A 21,048-nucleotide genomic window follows, 5' to 3' on the forward strand; every position below is an offset into this window, starting at 1 on the left:
CAATCCTGATTATGGGTGCTGTCTGTACAGAGTTTGTACATTCTCCCCGTGGAGTATCCGGGTTTTTTCCGGATGCTCCGGTTTCCTCCCACATTCCAAAGATGTGCATTTTTGTAGGTTAATTGGCTTCTGCAAATTGTTCCCAGTGTGTAGAATAGAACTGGTGTACAGGTGATCATTGGTCGGTGTGGATAAAGTTGACCAAAGGGCCTATTTCCATGTTGTATCTCTAAACTAAACATAACTAAACTAAACAATTTGTGTCTATTTTGTTTGTAAACCAGCATCCTTGTTTCAACAATTGGGTAAAGTTATGAATAATACTAACAAACAGTTATCCTTTCAATCAAACTGTATGAAAATCATGAAAAAATATTAGTGTTCAGGTCTTAAATTACCGATGGTTTGGCTTTTTGGCCACCAATCTAGGTGTGGACCAGTGCCCTTTAGTTTGAAGACAGACACGAAATGCTGGAGTAACTAACTCAGCGTTACGGCCTTGCAGCGTTTGCAGCGCCGGAGACACGGGTTCGATCCCGACTATGGGTATTGTCTGCACAGAGTTTGTACATTCTCCCTGTGACTGCGTGGGTTTTCTCCGAATGCTCTGGTTTCCTCCCACACTCCAAAGACGTACAGATTTGTAGGTTAATTGGCTTGATATAAGATTATACCTAGTGTGTGTGTAGGATAGTGTTAATGTGCGGGAATCGCTAGTCAGTGCAGACTCGGTGGGCCGAAGGTCCTGTATCCACGCTGTATCTTTCAACTAAACTAAATCACGTTGTTACAATTTGATTATTCTTGTTTCATTTTAGAGTTACTTTAGGGATCTTTTTCCAAGTTATTTAATAGGACTGGATGTAATGGCAAAGCCATTATAATGCAATATGAATTGCTTGATTGTGGTGCCTTCCTTAAATTATCTTCTGTTTGTGCTCACTGCATGCTGATCAAATGTGACAATGTCAAACATAAAAGGTGAACAGACCCTATAATTACTTTAGTCAACATGTTCAATGGATATGGTGTTGACAGACTGCATTCCCCTGTACTGGTTCATAAGTAATTTATACTGACAACCAGAAGCCATTGATAACTGAAGTATTTAGAACAAGATATCAACTAGTTGCATGAATTAAGACCATGTCCTTTCATTAGTCACAACTCATTACAGCTCTTAAGAGTTGGTCAGCTATCCTCAGAGAGATATGGGTCGCCACGGTGGATGAGAAATTTCATGCATGGTTCTCTGTGGAGTCAGTGATCAAATGGGCTTGTGGTACCTACAGTCCCAATTTGCATTTCAGAATGAGGCCCGACACATCTTGGAGGAACAGTACCTCTTATTTGGCTTGGGCAGCTGGTATGAACATGGACTTCTCTAACTTCAAGTAAACCTTGCTTTCACTCTCTCTCCATCCCTCCCCCACCCTAATTCTCTGACCAGTTCCACTGTCCTCCTGATTAATTTTGCTGATTGTTTGCCTCATTGTCACCTTCCCCTCAGCCAAAAATAATCCATTCTACATTTGCGTGATCATCATCTGCTTTGATCTGCCGTTTTTCACATATTACCCTTCCACATATCTCTAGTCACCCCCTCCCCTGACTCTCAGTCTCACCCGAAACATCGCCCATTCCTTCTATCCCGAGATACTGCCTGTCCTGCTGAGTTACTCCGGCATTTTGTGTCTATCTTCGGTGTAAACCAGCAGCTGCAGTTCCTTCCTATAGAAACATAGAAACATAGAACGTAGAAAAATAGGTGCAGGAGTAGGCCATTCGGCCCTTCGAGCCTGCACCGCCATTCAATATGATCATGGCTGATCATCCAACTCAGTATCCTGTACCTGCCTTCTCTCCATACCCCCTGATCCCTTTAGCCACAAGGGCCACATCTAACTCCCTCTTAAATATAGCCAATGAACTGGCCTCAACTACCTTCTGTGGCAGAGAATTCCAGAGATTCACCACTCTGTGTGAAAAAAGTTTTCCTCATCTCGGTCCTAAAAGATTTCCCCCTTTTCCTTAAACTGTGACCCCTTGTTCTGGACTTCCTCAACATCAGGAACAATCTTCCTGCATCTAGCCTGTCCAACCCCTTAAGAATTTTGTAAGTTTCTATAAGATCCCCCCTCAATCTTCTACATTCTAGCGAGTACAAACCGAGTCTATCCAGTCTTTCTTCATATGAAAGTCCTGACATCCCAGGAATCAGTCTGGTGAACCTTCTCTGTACTCCCTCTATGGCAAGAATGTCTTTCCTCAAATTATGAGACCAAAACTGTACGCAATACTCCAGGTGTGGTCTCACCAAGACCCTGTACAACTGCAGTAGAACCTCCCTGCTCCTATACTAAAATCCTTTTGCTATGAATGCTAACATACCATTCGCCTTCTTCACTGCCTGCTGCACCTGCATGCCTACTTTTAATGACTGGTGTACCATGACACCCAGGTCTCATTGCATCTCCCCCTTTCCTAATCGGCCACCATTCAGATAATAATCTACTTTCCTGTTTTGCCACCAAAGTGGATAACCTCACATTTATCCACATTATACTGCATCTCCACATTATACTGCATCTGACAAACATTTGCCCACTCACCCAGCCTATCCAAGTCACCCTGCAGTCTCCTAGCATCCTCCTCACAGCTAACACTGCCCCCCAGCTTCGTGTCATCCGCAAACTTGGAGACGTTGCATTCAATTCCCTCATACAAATCATTAATATATATCGTAAATAGCTGGGGTCCCAGAACTGAGCCTTGCGGTACTTGCGGTAGTCACTGCCTGCCATTGTGAAAATGACCCGTCTACTCCTACTCTTTGCTTCCTGTCCGCCAGCCAGTTCTCTATCCACATCAATACTGAACCCCCAATACCGTGTGCTTTAAGTTTTGTATAGTGCCGGAGGATTGGCGTACTGCGCATGGTGTTCCATTGTTTAAAAAGGGGTCCAAGAGTAAATCTAGCAATTATAGACCTGTTAGTTTGACATCAGTGGTGGGCAAATTAATGGAAAGGATACTTAGAGATAATATATATAAGCATCTGGATAAACAGGGTCTGATTAGGAACAGTCAACATGGATTTGTGCCTGGAAGGTCATGTTTGACTAATCTTCTTGAAATTTTTGAAGAGGTTACTCGGGAAATTGATGAGGGTAAAGCAGTGGATGTTGTATATATGGACTTCAGTAAGGCCTTTGACAAGGTTCCTCATGGAAGGTTGGTTAAGATGGTTCAATGGTAGGGTATTAATCGTGTAGTAGCAAGATGGATTCAACAGTGGCTGAATGGGAGATGCCAGAGAGTAATGGTGGATGGTTGTTTGTCAGGTTGGAGGCCAGTGACTAGTGGGGTGCCACAGGGATCTGTGTTGGGTCCACTTGTCATGTACATCAATGATGGTGTGGTAAATTGGATTAGTAAGTATGCAGATGATACTAAGATAGGAGGGGTTGTGGATAATTAAGTAGATTTTCAAAGTCTACTGAGAGATTTATGCCAGTTGGAAGAGTGGGCTGAAAGATGGCAGATGGAGTTTAATGCTGATAAGTGTGAGGTGCTACATCTTGGCAGGACAAATCAAAATAAGACGTACATGGTAAATGGTAGGGAATTGAAGAATGCAGGTGGACGGAGGGATCTGGGAATAACTGTGCACAGTTCCCTGAAAGTGGAATCTCATGTAGATAGGGTGGTAAAGAAAGCTTTTGGTGTGCTGGCCTTTATAAATCAGAGCATTGAGTATAGAAGTTGGGATGTAATGTTAAAATTGTACAAGGCATTGGTGAGGTCAATTCTGGAGTATGGGGTACAATTTTGGTCGCCTAATTATAGGAAGGATGTCAACAAAATAGAGAGAGTACAGAGGAGATTTACTAGAATGTTGCCTGGGTTTCAGCAACTAAGTTACAGAGAAAGGTTGAACAAGTTAGGGCTTTATTCTTTGGAGCGCAGAAGTTTAAGGGGGGATTTGATAGAGGTCTTTAAAATGATGAGAGGGATAGACAGAGTTGACGTGGATAAGCTTTCCCACTGAGAGGAGGGAAGGTGCAAACAAGGGGTTATGACTTGAGAATTAAGGGACAGAAGTTTAGGGGTAACATGAGGGGGAACTTCTTTACTCAGGCAGTGGTGGCTGTGTGGAATGAGCTTCCAGTGAAGGTGGTTCGTTTTTATCATTTAAAAATAAATTGGATAGTTATATGGACGAGAAAGGAATGGAGGGTTATGGTCTGAGCGCAGGTATATGGGACTAGGGGAGAATACGTGTTCGGCACGGACTAGAAGGGTCGAGATGGCCTGTTTCCGTGCTGTAATTGTTATATGGTTATATGGTTATATGGTATACTAATCTCTTATGTGGGACCTTGTCGAAAGCCTTCTGAAAGTCCAGATATAACACATCCACTGGTTCTCCCTTATCCACTCGTAGTTACATCCTCGAAAAATTCTATAAGATTCGTCAGACATGATTTACCCTTCATAAATCCATGCTGACTTTGTCCAATGATTTCACCACTTTCCAAATGTGCTGCTATCCCATCTTTAATTACTGATTCTAGCAGTTTCCCCACTACCGACGTTAGACTAACTAGTCTGTAATTCCCCGTTTTCTCTCTCCCTCCCTTTTTAAAAAGTGGTGTTACATTAGCTACCCTCCAATCCTCAGGAACTACTCCAGAATCCAAAGACTTTTGAAAAATTATCACTAATGCATCCACTATTTCTGGGGCTACTTCCTTAAGTACTCTGGGATGCAGCCTATCTGGCCCTGGGGATTTATCAGCCTTTAATCCATTCAATTTACCTAACACCACTTCCCGGCTAACCTGGATTTCACTCAGTTCCTCCATCTCATTTGACCCCCGGTCCCCTGCTATTTCCGGCAGATTATTTATGTCTTCCTTAGTGAAGACAGAACCAAAGTAGTTATTCAATTGGTCTGCTATGTCCTTGTTCCCCATGATCAATTCACCTGTTTCTGACTGCAAGGGACCTACATTTGTTTTAACTAATTTTTTTCTCTTCACATATCTATAAAAGCTTTTGCAGTCAGTTTTTATGTTCCCTGCCAGTTTTCTTTCATAATCTATTTTCCCTTTCCTAATTAAGCCCTTTTTCCTCCTCTGCTGGTCTCTGAATTTCTCCCAATTCCTCTGGTAGGCTGCTTTTTCTGGCTAATTTGTATGCTTCATCTTTTGTTTTGATACTATCCCTGATTTCCCTTGTTATCCACGGATGTACTACCTTCCCTGATTTATTTTTTTTCAAAATTGGAATGAACAATTGTTGTAGTTCATCCATGCAGTTTTTAAATTCCTTCCATTGCATATCCACCGTCAACCCATTAAGAATCAATCGCCAGTCTATCTAGGCCAATTCACGTCTCATACCCTCAAAGTTACCTTTCTTTAAGTTCAGGACCCTTGTTTCTGAATTAACAATGTCACTCTCCATCCTAATGAAGAACTCAACCATATTATGGTCACTCTTGCCCAAGGGGCCACGCACAACAAGACTGCTAACTAACCCTTCCTCATTACTCAATACCCAGTCTAGAATAGCCTGCTCTCTCATTGGTTCCTCTACATGTTGGTTTAGAAAACTATCCCGCATACATTCCAAGAAATCCTCTTCCTCAGCACCCCTGCCAATTTGATTCACCCAATCTATATGTAGATTGAAGTCACCCATTATAACTGTTTTACCTTTGTTGCACGCATTTCTAATTTCCTGTTTGATGCCATCTCCAACTCCACTACTACTGTTAGGTGGCCTGTACACAACACCCACCAGCGTTTTCTGCCCCTTAGTGTTTCGCAGCTCTACCCATACCAATTCCACATCCTCAAAGCTAATGTCCTTCCTTTCTATTGCGTTAATCTGCTCTCTAACCAGCAACGCTACCCCACCTCCTTTCCCTTTCTGTCTATCCCTCCTGAATATTGAATATCCCTGGATGTTCAGCTCCCAGCCTTGGTCACCCTGGAGCCATGTCTCCGTGATCCCAACTATATCATAGTATACATTTCCTTTCTGCAGCCCAGCTTAAAATTATTGTCTGCTGTTTCCTCTACCTGCCTCATGTAAACTTCAATGGTAAGGAAAAGCTGCTTCCCTATTCCATATTCTTTCTCTATTCAATCAATTTTGCTCAGGTAGCATGCACAAGTTAAATCAACATGTTTTAAAAGGCAGAAGCTGGATTTCTGAAACAAAAACATAAAATGCTGGAAATATTCGGAAACTCAGGCAGCATCTGAGGAAATGACGAGTTTGAAGAAGGGTCTCGACCCGAAACATCACCCATTCCTTCTATCCAGAGATGCTGCCTGTCCCGCTGAGTTACTCCAGCATTTTGTGTCTAACAAATGAGGAAAGTTAGTTACATTAGTTACAAAACAAAGTTATTAACAATTCAAGATAATGTGGCATTGGTTATGATGCCAGGTTCAATAGTGATCACACTGGCATTTGCAGTAGGGTGAACTCACATGATATGTTTTGTTTACAGTGACAAGAAAGACATGGGGGCGCTGTCCCTTGTCATCAGGAGTTGTCCCGGCAGCTCAGTCCTAGTCTCAAAGTGGGGAGAGGGGGGGAGAGAGCATGGCGATTGCAAGCTTTTCCCAGCCGTTCACCATGGCCTTGGGAAGAGGCACTGGCAGTCTCAGGCTGATCCTGGCAGCTCAGCTTTGGGCTTGAAGAAGGTTTAAGGCAAGCTGCCAGAGGTGGTAGCTGAGGCAAGTACTATAACAATATTTAAAAGGCACTTGGACAGGTATATGGATGGGAAAGGTTTAGAGGGATATGGCCAAATGTGGGTAGATGTGATTAACATGGATTGGTATCTGTCGGCTAAGGCAAACTGGGCCAAAGGGCCTGGTTCCATAACGCAATGGCTCTATGACCCGGAGGTTATGACTCGGAATGCAGAGGTTACTTGAAGTTGGAGAAATCAATACTCATACCACTGGGTTGAAAGTTGCCCAAGCGAAATATCTATCACCTGCCAGACAGGTCCTATCAATCCTATCCCTCATATCCCTTGTCCTATCCCTCCTCTCTCCCAGCTTTCTTTCCCCCCTGACAATCAGTCTGAAGAAAGGTCCTAACCTGAAACATCACCTACGAAGTCCCTCATCACCTATCCCCCTCATGATTTTATAACCTCCCCTCAACCTCCTGTGCTCCAAGGAATAAAGTCCTAGCCTGTTCAACCTCACTGTGATGTTGCACGGTGTGATACTGCCTGACCTGCTGAGTAACTCCAACTTCTACAGATGCATCATAGAAAGCATTTTATCAGGATGCATAACAGCTTGGTTTGGGAACAGATCCATCCAAGACCGCAAGAAATTGCAGCAAATTATGAACGCAGCCCAGACCATCACACAAACCAACCTCCCTTCCATTGACTCCATATATACCTCATGCTGCCTCGGCAAGGCCAGCAGCATCATCAAGGATGAGTCCCAACCGGGCCACTCCCATTTCTGGCAAAAGGTATAGAAGTGTAAAAACGCACACCTCCAGATTCAGGGACAGTTTCATCCCAGCTGTTATCAGGCAACTGAACCATTCTACAACAACCAAAGAGCAGTGCTGAACTACTATTTACCCTCAGATTACCTTGCACGACACGTTATTCCCTTATCATGTATCTACACACTGTAAAAACAGTAGATCGATTGTAATCATGTATTGTCTTTCTGCTGACTGGATAGCACGGAACAAAAGCATTTCACTGTACCTCAGTACACAGGACAATAATATAAATAAAATTAAACTTTGTGCCTTTTTTTCCTAAAAACTATTCGTAACCTAAACAGCTCATGTCGGAAATGTGGCTGGGAGCCAGGTTTCCACACGGCAGCAGATGCCTACAGCTCCATAGCAACTGGAAAATCCACACACCGCTCCCCCAGATGCTTGTTCATGTACATGACCTTACATGATTCAAGCAATTGTAAGCTGGCAGGACCAGTGCTCCAAGTATTGTAAGTGTGCACCATATCTCTTGGGCAACGAGGTGCAAAGTGGCAAATCTAAAACAACTATACAGGAAATGAAAAGGATTGTTTTTACTAATGTAAAATGATCACACAAGTGACCAACCATCTGAAAAGAACATATTCTCTGCATTCAAACTTAGATTACATTTATTAGAGTCATGCAGTGTGGAAACAGGCCCTTTGGCCGAACATGCCCACAACGGCCACCATGTCCCAGTCCCACCTGCCCGCATTTGGTCCATTTCCCTCCAAATCTGTCCTATCCATGTATCCGTCTAAATGTTTCTTAAATGTTGGGATAGTCCCTGCCTCAACTACCTCCTCTGGCAGCTCGTTCCACACACCCACCACCCTTTGTGTGAAAATGTTACCTCTCAGATTCCTATTAAATCTTTTTCCCTTCACCTTGAACCTATGTCCTCTGGTCCTCGATGCCCCTACTCTGGGCAAGAGACTGTGCATCTACCCGATCTACACCTCTATTAGATTACTCCTCATCCTCCTGCGCTCCAAGGAATAGAGACCCAGCTTCCTCAACCTCTCCCTGTAGCTCAGACCCTCTAGTCCTGGCAACATCCTCGTAAATCTTCTCTGAACCCTTTCCAGCTTGACAACATCTTTCTTATAACATGGTGCCCAGAACTGAACACCTTCTTTAAGAACACAAAAATAAGGCATGCGCTTCCGAAACATCCTCCACTCTCCATGTTTCTGCAGCTGTAACAAAGTTTTGCAGTTTCTCTTCTTTTATGTTCAACAGTTTCCCTTGTCGGACTGGGTGGCTGATAATTTGAAGCCCCAGTCTAAAGTTCTCTATCTCTAAAATGAGCTTTGTAGTGTTGTATAATTAGCTATTGTTCAGGTTTCAAAGTTTACATTTCAAAATCATAACATAAGGTGGTATTGTGGTGCAGCGGTAGAGTTGCTGCCTTACAGCGCTTGCAATGTCAGAGACCCAGGTCCATCTCGACTACGGGTGCTGTCGGTACAGAGTTTGTACGTTCTCCCCGTGACCTGCGTGGGTTTTCTCCGAGATCTCAAGTTTCCTCCCACATTACAAAGACGTACAGGTTTGTAGGTTAATTGATTTGGTATAAGTGCAAATTGTCGTCTGCGTAGGAAAGTGTTATTGTGCCGGGATCGCTGGTCGGTGTGGACCCGGCGGAGCGAAGGGCCTGTTTCTGCACTGCAATGGGACTAGGGGAGAATCAGTGTTCTGCACGGACCGAGATGGCCTGTTTCCGTGCTGTAATTGTTATATTATATGGTTATATCTCTGAGATAAGGTAAGAACATCAAATTGACCCCTTGAAAAAATTACACTTCGGTTTTCCCTGTGTAACATTTCGGAACAGATTAAATCAGCTGAGTGTGAAAATAACTCTGAAATAATTTGCAAAATTAACAACTAAAATATACCCACTCCACTCCACTCTTCACCTTCGCTTGCCAAGAACATTTTATTCTTGGATCAAGGTCTGTTGGCATGAAAGAAGAAAATTAATCAGTATGAAAGTGGTTATATCTTGGCCACTTATTCATTCATAGTTAAGTGGAATCAAAAATAATTTGGTAATATGGAACAGCTGACCTTTAACAATTTTTGAATGATAATAGATATATCCTGGAAATGACAAAGAATATGCCACTACACATGTTGAATAAGTTAGGTCTTTATTCTCTGGAGCGCAGAAGGTTAAGGGGGGACTTGATAGAGGTCTTTAAAATGATGAGAGGGATAGACAGAGTTGATGTGGACAAGCTTTTCCCTTTGAGAATAGGGAAGATTCAAACAAGAGGACATGACTTCAGAATTAAGGGACAGAAGTTTAGGGGTAACATGAGGGGGAACCTCTTTACTCAGAGAGTGGTAGCGGTGTGGAATGAGCTTCCAGTGGAAGTGGTGGCGGCAGGTTCGTTGGCATAATTTAAAAATAAATTGGATAGGCATATGGATGAGAAGGGAATGGAGGGTTATGGTATGAGTGCAGGCAGGTGGGACTAAGGGTAAAAAAGTTGTTCGGCATGGACTTGTAGGGCCGAGATGGCCTGTTTCCGTGCTGTAATTGTTATATGTTATATGTTATATGGTTACATGGTCATCTAGTGGTATTTGCTAACTTTAGTTTAGTTTAGTTTAGAGGTACAGCGCTGAAACAGGCCCTTCGGCCCACCGAGTCCGCACCCACCAGCGATCCCCCGCACATTAACACTATCCTACACACACTAGAGACAATTTACATTCATACCAAGCCAATTAACCTACAAACCTGTACGTCTTTGGAGGGTGGGAGGAAACTAAAAATCTCGGAGAAAACCCACGTGGTCACAGGGAGAACGTACAAACTCAGTACAGACAGTGCCCGTAGTCAGCATCAAACCCGGGGATCTAGTGCTGTATGGCAGCAACTCTACCGCTGCACCAATGTGCTGCTCATAAAATCTTGCAATGTTCAAAGATATGTGGAGAATACTTGTTCAAAAGGAATATTTTCTCTTCACTTCTATAATAATTTATTCTATCCTGTCCAAGGTTAGGTTTTTTTGTTCCCTTTCTGAAAAATCCCTTAACATTGATTAAATTTCAATCTATTCAATCTGCCAAATCTAACAACACTGAGTAAGGTAACATAACTGGGTAGTTACAAACAATAATGACAATGATATATTCCTGCCCTCTTACTGCCATTCATTAAATGCCAGCCTCTCATGTTGCCCTTTCTATACATAGCTATGAGCAATGAACCATGAAAATGAGATTGCAGGTGCTGTCAATTGCTCTCATGCTGTGTAATATCTCTACTGCCAAGTGCATGTCAGATTAAATTGAGTGGTGCTGATTCCTGACTGTTCAGGACTCTATTAGATATAAGCTTGGTGAGTAGGCAGTAAATAGCATGTCTTCCAATGCACAAGCTTTGAAGCACAAACATTGGAATGCAGACTCCCACCCTATGAGTATATCGCACGTATTTTAAAAGAAATTAAAGTTCACGTTCTAAATATATCCTATCTAATACAATACAAATTAAATAACGATACATGCGAATCACCAGAAAACATGCATTTCTGTAGAGATTTTAATGAGAATTTAAAGACATGTGGAGCCAGGTTAAAAATAGAATATTTACAGAACGGTGGATATTCACACTGGTTTTTGACAGTGATGACTTGCAGACATTTCATGATATGTCAAATAGGTGCTTCAGCCTCTGACTTAAGGTGGCGTTCTAAGTTAAGCCCTGGCTTGCTAGATTTCATTTCAGGAGAGTTTCTGTTGTTCCAAATAACGCGAGTACTCTCGACTGCACTGCAATTATGGCACCACTGTGATGCATGATACATTTGGTATTTTATACTAATTGAAAAGATATTGAAAGTAGGCCTTTCCGTTCATATAAGGTACAGAGGTAAAATGAAGAGCTTTGCGTTTCCCCAGTGATATTTCTGATGCTGTGACAACTGCCGGGCCTTGATGGTCAAATAATACATGCCCACTAGTAGTAAGACTGCGAAGTGACAAGCTATACACTAAAATGTCAGTAGGGACATTATCACCACTTCATTGTCAGCCATTCTCCATGGATTGTCACCTTGTCATGGTGGAGAAGCTTGTGTGGACCTGAGATCCTGAGAGAGATGCCGTCTGGAGCTATGCTCCTGGTAGGGCCACCCATGGCGGTAAGGTCGAGGGGGAGGTTTCTGACAAAGAGCAATCCAACCAAGACCTCAACGGTGGAACAGGCGGAGGACGATGGCTGACCTTAGTGGAGCGTCACAACGGCTGGGAAGCCGGATGAAGGCTGCAGCAGAAAAGGGTCTCCGGTCGTCTTGGACTCCATGCCACTGGACCCTGACCCAGATCTGTCAAGGACCGTGGGGTGGCTGTCTGTGCACCAGTCTCCCCACGTTAAACAAAGTCACACACAGGCGTCCTCCATATAGGGAATAGCACCCTGGAGACACCCATGGTCAGCCATGGCCGAAAGGGGCCAAAGATTGCCAGCCAATGGACTGGCCTCGACTACCCTCTGTGGCAGAGAGTTCCAGAGATTCACCACTCTCTGTGTGAAAAAAGTTCTTCTCATCTCGGTTTTAAAGGATTTCCCCCTTATCCGTAAGCTGTGACCCCTTGTCCTGGAGAGGTGAGCTAGACTTCTGTCACTTTCTGTGGTTGGGTTTTCATAGGTTCATAAGAGATCGGAGCCGAATTAGGCCATTCGCCCCATCAAGTCTACTCCGCCATTCAATCATAGCTGATCAATTTCTTCCACCTAACCCAATTTCCCTGCCTTCTCCCCATAACCTCTGATACCCATACTAATCAAGGATCTATCTATCTCTGCTTTAAAAATATACATTTAATTGGCCTCCATAGCCTTGTGTAGCAAAGAACAGTAAGATTAAACGAGTACTTACCAGTATGAAGTTTGATCTGTATTTTATGAGGAGTTACGGTGAGGTATTACGTGAAGAACCCAGCTCTACTGCGCATGCGGCATACTTCGAAGCAGCGGTGTGAAATCACAGAATAGACACAATATTTGAAGTAAGATAGTAAAGATCACGAGACATCAGTTTATTAGTTTGATCTATATAATGAGGGTGGGAGCGGTGGGCACTTAATCCCTCACCGTAACTCCTCATAAAATACAGATCAAACTTCATACTGGTAAGTACTCGTTTAATCTCACTATTTTACTTCGGAGTCACGTGAGTGATTCCGTGAAGACTTCAAAGGTCTGTGATTTCAAACCGTGTAACAGTTTTTATTTCACTCACTGCCGAAGTTTATGAGGGAGGAAGTGTTATCGTAATCAACCAGTGGCTCTGCTTTCAAAAGAAACAGAAAGGTATTTGTTAACAATAACAACATAAAAGAGCTCCTCTGAGCTTAAATTAATATTGCAGTTTGTAATATTCTCCTGCAATTAAATCAGGTTTATCAACGGTTTATAATAAAAAATGTTCTGAACGCCGTTCCCTTGACCATTCTGCTGTATTGAAAATGTGGTCAACCGGGATGTCCATTCGTTCAGCCGCTGATACCAATGCTGCCCTAGTGGAATGGGATTAAATGTATTATTATCTATTCCGGCAGCTTTCAGTACCTGTTTGAGCCACCTTGGAGTGGTTTGGCTCATACCCCGTCTTGGGTTACTGTGGTTGACCCATAGGCTTTCATCTCCCTCTAAGATTGTGGGTTGTGTCTATATATAGTAGTAGATGGGTCACCACACTCAACCTGGACTCTGGTGGGTAGGCCATGAATCCCACCAGTGAATTGGGCGTTCCTGGTCCATATAGCCATATAACGACTACAGCACGGAAAACACAGGCGATCTCGACCCTACTAGTTCGTGCCGAACTCATAATCTCGCCTAACCCATATACCTGCGAGTTAGATTTTACCAGACCTAAATATGAACGTGATGCGTCTGGGGTAATCACCATGTTATCCAGTCTAGTTTATGGAGTGACTGGAATCTTGAGCGTGTACGAGAGCCACAAGCATGAGCGTTTTTTAAATATAGATTAAGCAAGCTGAGGGATCTGGCTGGTGCCATTCTCTGAGATATGTCAATATCACACCAATATCCCATACATGGGTATATACCTGGGTGTTTGGGGCTTATATTATAGTTGCCCTTCATAAGTTTACCTTCAGTGGATGGGATCCCATGCTCTGCTGACATGCTGTTTTAGATAAGCAGATAAGGCGCTCCATGCTGTATTTACGGCACTGTAACTCACCTTTTAGTCATGGTGTAGATGTTCCAGGAATTCCAATACGTCAGTGGTTGAATAGTTCGGTATGTTGTCCCTGCGTCGTGGCAGTATTTTACCCATGTTAGCTTTTAGTGACTGTTCGCAGGGATGCCGACATGGTGGTAATGGTTCCTTTGGATAATCCCAGTCCCTGGTAAGGTCTATTCAAAACCTGTACCCAGGAGTTTGATGTTTCCCTGGCATGGGTGGCTTGTGCCTGATACTGGGTTGAGTCAGCAACCATGGTCCACTAGGGAAATCCATAGGTGACTCACCCACTGTGTCGTGATGAACTGGGAACCATGGCTGTGTAGGCCGGTCGGGCACGTTCAATATCTCGGAGACAGATCCCATCTGTATTGTGAAGTGCCCATCTGATGAGGCAGAAGGGAGGAAGGCAAAGCAGAAATTCCCCCTTCCAGCGTGTAGGCATCTATCGCTGCTGCCTCTAATCTGGTTCCTAAGTCACATACATAGGTTACTGGTGATTCCGTCTTGTGCAACCAATTGATATCTGGCTTTCAAACTGCTTAATAACTTTAGCAGATATTTTGGGTTTGACATCTATTCAATGTAATCATAAATTTTACCCCGTGACATGGTGTCTCCCACTGTGTTCTAGCTTCCTAGGACATAGGCAGCTGATAGTTAAAATGTCTTTTGACACCCCATTGCCAGATTTGTTTGACCAATTTGTTGCACAATAATGATTATTATGCTCCCCATATGGTTGATATAAGCCACCACCATAGTATTATCAATCCGTAACCACATATGTACGTGCTGCATTTGAAATGCATATGCTTTTTAGCCCAATAGGCGATCACCAATCCCAAGTAGTTGATGCCCGGTATGTGTAGTAACGATGTTTGTGAATTGGTCCATCTGTTACCTGTGCTGGATATGGAGTTTAGTTGCTCCCCAGCCTAAAGTACTGGCATCGGTTTTTAATAACCAAGTTGGGATTGGTGATGATAATAGGGCTGAAAACTATGCCAAATATATGTCTGCCCACCACCTTAATTGTGATATAGCTTCAGTGGGTACATTCATGATTTGATTATAGTGACCCAAGTATCTTGGCAAAGTAACAGTCATATGGACGGAATTATTATTGAAGCCCAGATAATCCTTGGTAGTTAACGCTTCAATTCTGGTTTATCTGGGCGTGGGATGAACCTCAGCTTTAGGGAGCTGTTTCGTAGCTAGAACTGCTGCCACAGCTAATTCCTTTGTTTCCCCTAATATGAGGATACCATCCAATATGTGCCATGATTATGCTTGTTTTCTTAATATTTTCATGGCCATTTATAATAGTTTAGGGCTGAGGTTAGACCATATGGAATGCTATATGCTCCCATGGTTGCCCTAACCAGGATATCCATTATCCAGGTAAAATTTTTTAGATATCTATAATGATCCTAGTGTATGGGTATAAGATAGTTAGCATCTTCCATATCAATGCTCCCCATAGGTATCCTTGGGAGATCAGATGTCTGGCAGTGACAAAAACCCGTCTCCATCTTAAAGTGTATATACTCAACAGATTTATTTAGTGATATTAGATCAATGATGATGCTACATTCACCATCTTTTGTAGTTTTGGTGAATATATTCGATACAAATTCCAATGGTTCATGTTTACTCCCATGATCCGTTTAGTAATGAGCCTTTTTAGTTCAGCTTGCCTTCTCACTTCTCTTTTCTTAGAGGGAGAAAATGCCCTTTGGGTGCATTGCTGAACTGGCGGTAATATGCCCAATTTGAATTCGTTTTTATCCTCTAATATTGTTGAGTATATTTTAGTTATTTGTGACAGCATCCCATGCTTTATCCACAAGTGTAAATGCCCCCCCCCCCCCCCCCCCCCCCCCCCCCCCCCCCCCCCCCCGCAGTTAGTAGAACACCCTTGTTTAGTGTAAACTGGGAGGAACCAGACTACCTACCTCCATGTTTGTTGTTTTTTCATGAAGGCGTAGTTTGCTGGTATGCTGGTGCTGTCGGTGGGGCGGCGCATCTTCCCACGGCTCCGCTCTGGGCCCCGTCTAAAAAGAACTTTGGGGGTAATGTGAAGCGGTCGCCAGGCTTTCACCAGTCCTTGTTTGATATCGCTGGTGGATGCCGAGGGGTGCTGCCAGCTGGGTGTTGGATGCGATGTCCTGCTCGTTCCATGGCCTGCCTTCATGAGGTGCACATGCCTCTCTTCCCGCAGCAGCGGTTTGCATAGCCCCATATATTTGGGGTTGCGGGCAGGTCCATATGCACCATTGTTCAGTCGAGTATCCCAAATTTGGGAACATCTTAGGCGTCAGCACCCTGGTAGTGCAATGGGATAGTCTCATCCTGGGAGAGTATAATCCGTGGAAAAGGCGAGCAAAGGCGGTAACATCTTGACCCTTCTGTAGAATTCGCTGCTTGTCTGCGAGTCTGCTAGACCCAGCTGCCTGCGGATTTGCCTCTGGAAAGGCCTGCTCCTGCAGGGCTTTTGTTGGGAAGATGGTCGCGTGGAGGAGCCATGTAGTGGCCCACGACACCCAGTAGCTCTTCCTGATCCTGCTCCCCTGGCATACTGCTGTTCTCGTCCGCCTGCCCAGCGTTTAAGCCAGCCCAGCCCTGGCCTCCTTAGCTAGCCTCAAAAGAGGGAGCAAAAGGGTGTGCTATAAATTGGAGGAGGCATAGCTCAAACTCCGCTGTTGCATCAATCCCTCGACAAGGGAGATGGCTAGTGCAATAGCACTGGGGTAGGAGTGTCAGCTCCCTTGGCATTCAGCCAGTGCCCCTTTTCTCCTGGAGGTGAACTCCATGACCTCCTCTGGCTTGGGGAGACAGACATACTTATTTTTGCCTTCTCCAACCTGTTCCAGTTTTGGAGGAAGTTGGCTCCTGTAGAACCTGTAAATGGGTAAGATTTTTGTCTTACCTGCATGTAGAGGCTGCCTGCCGTTTTTCAGGCGGCATTGTGGCGGTTCCCGGGCGGCGATTCTCCTTGTCAGGAGTCTGCAGGGCTGCCGGTCGGGTTTTTAACTTCCCGCCGGTCCGCTGCTGTTACCAAACAGCTGTTCAGCGGACCGGCATTAGCGCAGCTCCTTGCAGCGGTCCGCAGCGTTTGCGGTCCGGGTAGCGCTTTTTCCCCGTCCACTGTTGGCTCCACGCTGGAGTCGAAACGGGGCCGCTCACCATGCCTCTCTACTTTGCTCCCCCTGGAGCAAAAACCACAAGGCCCGATTAAGGTAAGTACTTACCTCTCGTCCTTGGATGCGGGAGCTGCCCGACTCCTGCTGGCCGCGTTCTGCACAGCTGTGCGATTATGCCGCATGCGCAGTAGAGCTGGGTTCTTCACGGAATCACTCACGTGACTCCGAAGTAAAATTCTAGCAATACATCACCCTCTGACTAAATAAATTCCCCCTCATCTCCTTCCAAACAGAACGTCCTTTAATTCTGAGGCTGACCTCTGGTCCTAGACTCTCCCACTAGTGAAAACATCGACCCCACACACACTCTATCCAGGCCTTTCACAGTTCCAATGAGGTACCCCCTCATCCTTCTAAACTCCAGCAAGTACAGGCCCAGTAAACCAACAAACGCTCATCTTATGTTAATCCATTCATTCCTGGGATCATTCTTGTAAACCTCCTCTGGAGCCTCTCCAGAGCCAGCACATCTTTTCTCAGATAAGGGGCCCAAATTTGCTCACAATACTCCAAATGCAGCCTGACAGTGCCTTATAGAGCCTCAGCATTGCATCCCTGTTGTTGTCTCCTGGCCCTCTTGAGATAAATGCTAGCATTGTGTTGACTATAGACAATAGACGACAAGAGATAAGAGTATTGGTTGTTTTTTATCCAACACCTTTATGCAAACATGATGACTGCTGTTGCTTAGTCTCAAAACTCAAGAGAGCCTAGAGTATTTTATTATCATATGTCCTAGATAGAACAATGAAATCCTTACTTGCAGCAGCACAACAGAAAATGTAAACATAGTACCCTGTAAATATATTAAACTAGCAAAAAAAAGTTCAGTGCCTTCCCAACATGGGGGAAATTAATAAAATACAAACAATTGAACAGGGAAATATAACTCAGAGCACAGATTAAATTTAAATAATTATATGCTAAAAGTATATTAATTTGATCTGATCGCCCCGATGCGGAGGGCCCAAACGCTGCCGGCTACGGGAGTCAAGATCGTCCCGTCAACGGAGGGCTCGAGGCCCAACATAGAGCATAGAAGGGAAGACATTTGAACTTTTTTTCGCCTTCCATCACTGTGAGGAATGTGGAGGAGTCACTGTGGTGGATGTTTATGTTAAAATGTATTTTGTGTGTTCCGTTGCTTTTTATTTGTATGACTGACTTGGCAAATGAAATTCCCCATATGTTGCAAAAAATGCTTGGCTAATAAAGTATGATTGTGATTGTTTGTGATTGCGATACTAAAAGTATAAAAGTCAATTACAGGACAGATACCAGCAGATCAGGCTGGTCTTTGAGAGATGGCCTAGACTTTTGTCACTTTCTGTGGTTGGGTTTTGTCTTTGGTTTCTATGCTTCTACAGGATTTCCCAAATGGCTCCAGGCTGTTTTGGGCCAAACTGCTAGGCCATTCAGTTTAGGATTATTCTTTGCAATTGATTTTTAGACTTTTTAGACCATTCCCCAACGACGACAACAACACGCTTTGGCCAGAAATCTTTAAGTTCCACCAATCTGCGGCCTAAATGCTTGAAACATGGGAGTCATTTAAATGTCCATGTCACTAATCCAGAGAGGCAACAACAAAGAATTGTGTAGGAAGGAACTGCAGATGCTGGTTCACACTGAAGACAGATACAAAATGCTGGAATAACTCAGCGGGACAGACAGCATAAGGTCATGAGGTCATAAGGAACAGGAGTAGAATTAGGCCATTCGGCCAGTCAAGTTTACTCCGCCATTCAATCATGGCTGATCTATCTCTCCCCTCCTAACCTTATTCCCCTGCCTTCTCCCCACTAATCAAGAATCTATCTATCTCTGCTTTAAAAATATCCACTGGCAGCCTCCACAGCCTGCTGTGGCAAATAATTCCACAGATTCACCACCCTCTGATTAAATACATTTCTCGTCTCTGGAGAGAAGGAATGGCCAGAATTCATGACATTCATATGATATAATTTCGATGACTTACAACTTCTATAACTACCATTAACAGGCTTGTTGCCGTGTTGCACTGACAGCAATTTCCATTTCAATTTACTTAACAAATCAGCAGATCCTTGTCAAAACACTGAAGTAATTGGCATCACTGTTTCTGCAAAGGTATTCAGAGACCATACTTGGTAACAACTAAATCTGCCTTTGCAGATGTCACTGCATTTATTCTGCAGAACTATTTTGCTATTCTGTCAGATGATTTGACAGAGAATAGTCAAAACAGATATGCAAGGTTGTTCGTCGGAAGGAACTGCAGATGCTGGTTTAGACCGAAGATAGACACAAAATGCTGGAGTAACTACTGTAGTACTTTAATTCCCCTTCCCATTCCCACACTAACCTTTCTGTCCTGGGCCCCCTCCATTGTCAGCGTGAGGCTAAACGCAAATTGGACGAACAGCATCTCATATTTTTGCTTGGGCTGCTGATGCCCCTGTCCCACTTAGGAAACCTGAATGGAAACCTCTGGAGACTTTGCGCCCCACCCAAGGTTTCCGTGCCATTCCTGGAGGTTGCAGGTGGTTGCCTCAGGTTGCAGGTCCCTACCGGAGCTTCCACGTACCTGCAACCTCCGGCAAGGAGACTGACCAAAACCTCCTGGAACCGGACGGAAACCTTGGTTAGGGTGCAAAGTCTCCAGAGGTTTCCGTTCAGGCTTCCTAAGTGGGACAGGGGCATTACAACCCAGTGGTATGAATCTCGATTTCTTTAACATCCAGTAACCCCTGCATTCCCTCTCTCACCATCCCTCCCCCACCCAAATTGCATTAGCTTCTCGTTCCCACATACCAAACAGCTAACAGTGGCCCATTTCCTTTATCATTGTTACTTTTTTGCATATCTTTCATTCATTGTTCGATATCTCTCTACATCACCATCTATATTTCTCATTTCCCTTTCCCTCGAATCTAGCATGAAGAAGGGTCTCAACCAAGGTCCAGGAACAAGCTTCTTCCCTACAGCCATTAGCTTATTAAACACTACAACCTCAAATAAGCTCTGAACTAAATAGACTATTATTGTCTTTATTGCACTATTGTGTTTTTATTTGTACGTATGTGTGTTTTTTAATATCTCGTTTATTATATTGTTTACAGTGTACTATGTTTACATATTCTGTTGTGATGCTGCAAGTAAGAATTTCATTGTTCTATCTGGGACATATGACAATAACCATATAATAACCATATAACAATTACAGCACGAAAACAGGCCATCTCGACCCTTCTAGTCCGTGCCGAACACGTATTCTCCCCTAGTCCCATACACCTGCGCTGAGACCATAACCTTCCATTCCCTTCCCGTCCATATAACTATCCAATTTATTTTTAAATTATAAAACGAACCTGCCTCCACCACCTTCACTGGAAGCTCATTCCACACAGCAACCATTCTCTGAGTAAAGAAGTTCCCCCTCATGTTACCCCTAAACTTCAGTCCCTTAATTCTCAAGTCATGTCCCCTTGTTTGAATCTTCCCTACTCTCAGTGGGAAAAGCTTTTCCACGTCAACTCTGTCTATCCCTCTCATCATTTTAAAGACCTCTATCAAGTCCCCCCTTAACCTTCGGCGCTCCAAAGAATAAAGCCCTAACTTGTCCAACCTATCTCTGTAACTTAGTTGCTGAAACCCAGGCAACATTCTAGTAAATCTCCTCTGTACTCTCTCTATTTTGTTGACATCCTTCCTATAATTAGGTGGCCAGAATTGTACACCATACTCCAGAATTGGCCTCACCAATGCCTTGTACAATTTTAACATTACATCCCAACTTCTATACTCAATGCTCTGATTTATAAAGGCCAGCATACCAAAAGCTTTCTTTACCACCCTATCTACATGAGATACAATAAAATACTCTTGACTCTCTTGACCTGAAACATCACCCATTCCTTCTCACCAGAGATACTGCCTGACCCCTGGAGTTACTCCAACATTTTCTGTCTATGCAAGGATTTCTTATACTTGTCAAATCAATGGAGAAGATGGAAAAAAAGAAAACCTCAACCGAGAAGAAAAAAAATCTTTGATACTGGTGTTAAATGTAATCA

The 21,048-nt window shown here is 43.8% G+C and overlaps 1 protein-coding gene across 1 annotated transcript in view; it reads right to left on the minus strand.

Annotated features, from left to right (window-relative positions):
* LOC129693452 (ribosomal protein S6 kinase alpha-2-like) overlaps positions 1–21,048 on the minus strand; it is a 104,164-nt gene that overhangs the window by 43,214 nt on the left and 39,902 nt on the right. The gene's annotated exons all lie outside the window — the stretch shown is intronic.

This window comes from Leucoraja erinacea, unplaced genomic scaffold (assembly GCF_028641065.1).
Source record: "Leucoraja erinacea ecotype New England unplaced genomic scaffold, Leri_hhj_1 Leri_300S, whole genome shotgun sequence".
Lineage (NCBI taxonomy): Eukaryota > Metazoa > Chordata > Chondrichthyes > Rajiformes > Rajidae > Leucoraja > Leucoraja erinaceus.